A 6,053-nucleotide genomic window follows, 5' to 3' on the forward strand; every position below is an offset into this window, starting at 1 on the left:
GTGGGCCCCCAAGAGCAGGTTGGAGGTCCATTCACCACAGAGCCAGAGAATCCATGGAATTCAGAAGCTGTAGCCCTGACTCTTTCACAGCCTGCTACTCCACAACTCTTCCCCTTGAAGGGAGTGCTCACTGGAGACTCCCGTATATTCATGCTGCTGTTTCCTAGGCACTCTGTGGTTGTACTGCAGGATGGCAAGATATGGCCCTACATTTTTTAACATGAGCCAAAATCCCCTGTTAAGCTCCTAAGTACCTAAATCCCTTTGCAAATGAGATTTAGGACTCTAAATCTGTTAGGCATTGCAACATTGAACATAACAATACCTAAATACCTTTTTAAAATCTGGGCCTTTGGCCTGACATCGCTGAGCAGGGTAAGGCCTAAATATCTTTAAAAATCTGGGCCAATGTCATTTTTAAAAATGGTATTTGGGCTCCTAAATCACTTAGGCACTTTTGAAAATTTTACCCTATATTTCTGTTTCCTTTGCTGTTTTTCCTTTAAATTATGTTACTTGATATATCTTTTAAAAGGATATTGATAAATTGGAGAGGGTTCAGAGAAGAGCCACTAGAATGATTAAAGGATTAGAAAAACTGCATTATAGTGATAGACTCAAGGAGTTAAATCTATTTAGTTTAACAAAGAGACGGGTAAGAGGTGACTTGATTACAATCTATAAGTACCTCTTTGGGAACAAATATTTAACAGTGGGCTCTTCAATCTAGCAGAGAAAGGTATAACACGATCCAGTCACTGGAAGTTGAAGCTAGACCAATTCAGACTGGAAATATGGTGTAATTTTTAACAGTGAGGGGAATTAGCCATTGAAGCAATTTGCCAAGGATTATTGTGGATTCTACGTGACTGGCAATTATTGAATCAAGATTGGATTTTTTTTAAATATATGTTCTAGTTCAAAAGAGGTTATTTTGTGGAATTTCTATGGCCTGTGTTGTAGAGAAGGTCAGACTACTAGATCACAGTAGTCCCTTCTGGCCTTGGAATCTATGAATGTATTCATTTAGCTGTTATCTGAAGTTTTCCTCATACACTCATTTGTATTGGTTTCTTTGAAAATAATATGCAACCCACTTTCTAGGAAGATAGGATAGTTAAAAGTGAAAAGTAGAAGGAAAACTATCCCAGTCACTTAATGCCTTTCCTGCACTAGATGGGCATGTGATCTTGAATGGCTGGATAGTTTAGTGTTAATGATTATATTTTTATTACTTTCAGTCAAATTGATTTTTTCCCTTGATTTCTTGTTATTTCTATTGGGGAGTAGCTCTGCCACTCTGTAAACAATCTACCTCCTCCCATGGAAACCCCTGATGAGTGATGGAAACTGACAAAATGTAGATCTCACTCTAGACTATGTATACAACACAGTTATGCAACATTTGTACTATGTGAGCTTATGAAATAACTATCTCAACAATTAGCCAGCATGACTGGCAATATAGAAATAAAGAAAAAAATTCCAAAACTCTATTTTGGTAGGAAAAAATTTCAAGGATTAGAACATAAAATTACTTCATTTATTTTATGATGTTTTCCTTTAATTTTCTTCAGTCTTTTTCAAAGGCTGAACAAAGGTTGCAGTCAATTTTTGGCCCAACTATATTGTCTATTGCAAATGTAACCCCTAATATGGGTAGTATTGATATTGTCACACTACCTCAGCCCCCATTCTCCTTTTCTTTCCCTTGGATGCTCCAGGGTCTCATTAAGCAAATCAAAATTAAAAAAAAATCACAAATCAAATGAAAGCAGAGTGGGTTCTGTTTGCAGGCTGCGGTCTTACTCCCACTGTGCATACGCAGCACGTACCACTTTTATCTTCGTGCCTTAAAGCTATGGTGGTCTGTTCAACCTTCTGTGGCTACATATGTCTCTAGGCCAGGATGATTGTTCCCAACAGCATGAGTTTAACTTTATCATCCCTCTTGGCTCTTGACTTATTGTAAATTAAATAGTGGCTCACTGAAAAGATAAATAGAGGCAGCAAGCATAGCTTGAGCTGGAAGGTTGCTATGGCTTTTTAAGACAGAGTTTAAAAAAATCTTTGCTTCCTTAAAAAAAAGAATACCCTGAAAAAGCACACAAGTTATATCATTTGTTCTAAAGAGCTTTTCCCCAATAATATCCACACACCTGGGAATGAACTTGGATTAATTTAAATTCTCTGTTTAATGTTTTGGCAAGGAATAATAAAAAAGAACTGAGAGAAGAGAAAAGGAAGTCAGACATGAACATGGAAACATACAGGAAGCAACCCCACATTCTCATTTTGCCAAATCACCAATATTTCCTCATTCAAATCCCTCCTAATAACTCACATCATCTACAATGCCCATAAGAATTGAGTTAATAACGCTGTATCTGTATGAATTATACATTACATGTATAAAATTTACTAGCCCCATCCTATCCTCAGGCAGGGACTGTCTTCAATTTTGTGTCCTGTGTAGTGCTGAATGCAGTGTCAGCACTGAACAAATAATAAATAAAAGGTGATAACATAACAAGCAGGGAGCTTCTTTTGATCACTGTACACAGTTTTAACTAAACTGCTTGTTCTACAATCCCAGCAATGCAAGGTACTGCCTTCACTGATATCATCTCCCTGATCTCTATGGCATAGGTGCATACAAGAATCATGTTCTAGCTTTTCAGAAACCCTCTGAATTTCTTGTTTTGTGGCTATGATGAAAGCTTTTTTATTTCTGGTGAAGTTTTAAGAAGGAAAACATTAGCCAATTAGCAAATTGTCTGTAAGGAGCTGACTTGGATATTTGAATCAAAACTCATGGAAAAGTTACATTTTATCACGTGCAACTTGTTAAGCTGGAAGAGGTAGGGTGATGGACATTATGGAAAAGTCCCATAGACTCCGATGGTCCTTTCTAGAGCTTTATTGGATCACCTTAGACAACTTAATAAACAATTATATCTTTTGTATAGAATTGTATACATGTGTTCAAGAACATTTATATAAAGGGGATCATTCTCTATTAAATATAAAGGTTTACAGTGCAACTTCTACTGAACCCTTTTACATTATTTTAGAAAACTATTTTATCCCTATAAATTTTTATCCCTGTAAATTTATAAAATAAGATTGCTCATAAGGAGAAGAACAGAAGTAAATGACTTTTGCTCGAAAGGACACACAAATGGAAGCCACTGAGTCTTATTGTTTATACTGTATCCTGGAAACTGTCCAAACTGGGCTATGAATGAAACCAGCTAAATTCATGTTATGTTATCCATTCTAGGTAATCTGTGTAGCATTTGATTGGCATGTCAGTGTACTGCTAGCTGCACAGGGTGACTCTGCAAGAGGGTTCAAGATGGGGGATCTCACAGTGGAGGAGACATACTCTGCTCTCTTTCATGAAGATTTTCTGTTTATTCAGTGTATGTTTGTTCTTTTCCTTAATCTATAGTAAAAGTCACACAGGGTACTTTTACACTGCCAAAAAAAAGGGGGGTATTCTTAACTCAGGTTAAAATAGCAGTGAAGACACAGCAACTGGCTTTTAACTTGGGTTAGCAGATCAAGTTCAACCCCAAGCTCTTCTATAGGCTTTAACTAAAGTTGCCAACCTGAGTTAAAAGCCAAAGTGTCAGGTCTTCATTGTTATTTTAACTCAATTTAGTTAACACAGGTTAGGTAACCCAAGTTGAGAATACTCCTTTTTTTGCAGCAGAGACATACCCCTAGACTGAAAGAACATGATTTGCTCATTGTATAGGGGAGGTGTGGTCTTTAGCAGGGTTCTTAGCCAAATTTTTTTGTCCAAAGGAAGGAACCATCCTGGAGCCCTGCTGGCAAGACTCTGTTTAAACAGTTAAAAGGGGTGGGATTCTGTATTTCTAAGAGACACAGCATAGAACTCACAGCCCCAGTGGAGAAGGTTTAAGACACCTCTGTGCCCTCCCAGTTCTGGGCTGTTCTAGGGGTGGAGAAGACCCAGTCATTACTTAGGGCTTGTCTACACAGTGCAGTGGTCTGCGAATTCTAATGCACACCAATGTGTGGTGCACTAACTGGCCCCCATAGACCCTGCTGGCATGCACTAAAAGTTCCCTAGTGCCTGTTAACATAGTACTGTTTGAAATGGGACCAAGTTAATGCACACAAGGGAATTTTTAGTGTGCAACAGCAGGGTCTGCGTGGACCAGTTAGTGTATGATATGCTGATAAACGTTAGAATTCACATATCCCTGGGATTACTCCTGGGGGAATTCTGTGCCAAAAAAAGTAAAAATTCTGCACCAAAAACTTTAAAAAATCTGTGCACAATCTTTTAAAATTTTGCATATTTTTTGTCAAAATAATGCAATATAATCCAGCTACTTTCAATTATTTTGGTAATTTATTTAAACTACAATACAGTGGATGGAGAATGGGAGTGGGGGAGCAATGGAGGAAATCACCAACCTCCCTCTGTATAATAGTAATGTAGCTAGTATTGACCCTTTACTTCTAATTATTAGTCAACAAATATATGCAGCCATATGCGCCGTGTTACATCATAGGCAACTGAAGAGCAGATGAGGGCTGGGTACTCAAACGCACAATTTATACTGGCTACTGGCCATATCCAAAAAGGTCAGGAGCAAACAGTTCATGAACCACATTTTGATAGGAATTATCTTCAGTTCAAACATTTAAACTAGTTCTAATCACTAAAGCACCAAAAGCATACTGTCCTTTACAATAAGCCTCCTTTACACCACTCTGGCAATGTAAAGGAGCCTTAAAATGTTTACACCTGTTTTATACTCCTGGGGGAATTCACTAAGGACAATGGGAACAATTCACTAAGTAGGCAGGCTGCTACATTCTCTTCTGCCTGAGGGAACAGAGCCTGCCCCATGCCTACCTCTTCAGAAATACCCCAAAGCCCTGCCCCTCCACGCCGAGCGTGCTGCAATAGCGAGCAAGATGGACAGAGTCTCTCTCTCTCACATGACTACCCAGCCCCCCCCCCCCCAAGGTGGTGATTTATGTCTCTACCAGCTGCTCTGGGTGCCCAAACCAACCTGTCTGCACTGCCAGGGAGTGGGCGCATGACCTTTCTTGCGGCTTCCCTTTGCTTCACCGTCAGAAGTCATTTTTATGTGGATAAGCAAAGAAATCTGCGGGGGCCATGAATTCTGCACATGTGCAGTGATGCAGAATTCCCCCAGGAGTAATTCCCTGGTGTGCATTCCTGCACTGTGTAGACAAGCGCTTGGCCATCCTTGGGGCCTCTCTTAGTTGTAGCAGCTTTCCAGGGCTGCCTTATGGGCTGTAATGCTCAGAATCAAAGCAGCACTGTTTGCTGTGGCACCGGCCCTGCCTTGCCTCTCCTACCCATCCCCCTATGCTACAGCTTGGTAGGGAGTCCAGGGAAGACAGCTCTTCTGCTATCTACTGCAGTGTGTGTAATGGAGGGATCCTCCCCAGCCATTGATGGGACTTTTTAGGCTCTTTTACACCACTTTGATCCTTTTACCAACTTGTTAAAAGGGCCAGGTTTAGGTTGAGGATCTTGTCCAGTGTTTAAATCTGATTGTGCAGTAGCTAACACTTTTCTGATCCCAATGGGGAAAGGGCCTTAGGAGCTACATCATTCTGTTTTTAGTGGCACTTTGGCTAATGATTTTCTTCTCCCTCATATTAAATAGTAATTTGTTCACCAATGAATAAAGAGAAAGAGTTAATCATCCATCACCTATGCCATCTAGCTCAGTGGGCTGGTATCACCACAGACAACACATTTCGTTACTAGAACTATAGAATGAGCAGTTAAAAATCTGTCTCAGTGATTTGCCAAATAAATGAATAGACTTCATTGTAGTGTTCTACTATACAAAATATACATTTTCTAAGAAAAGTGCTAATATGATAATAAATCCAACTGGGCAGTCAGATCAAAGTAAGCTCTCATGGCATGCTGTGTCCTTCCATGTGCTGGTAGCAATCACTAGATCCATAATGATTTTGGCTGATACGTTGAGAATCTGGCTCAATAGGTATTGGATGTAACCAAAGAA

The sequence above is a fragment of the Lepidochelys kempii genome, chromosome 4 (genome assembly GCF_965140265.1).
Source record: "Lepidochelys kempii isolate rLepKem1 chromosome 4, rLepKem1.hap2, whole genome shotgun sequence".
NCBI classification, from domain to species: Eukaryota; Metazoa; Chordata; order Testudines; family Cheloniidae; genus Lepidochelys; species Lepidochelys kempii.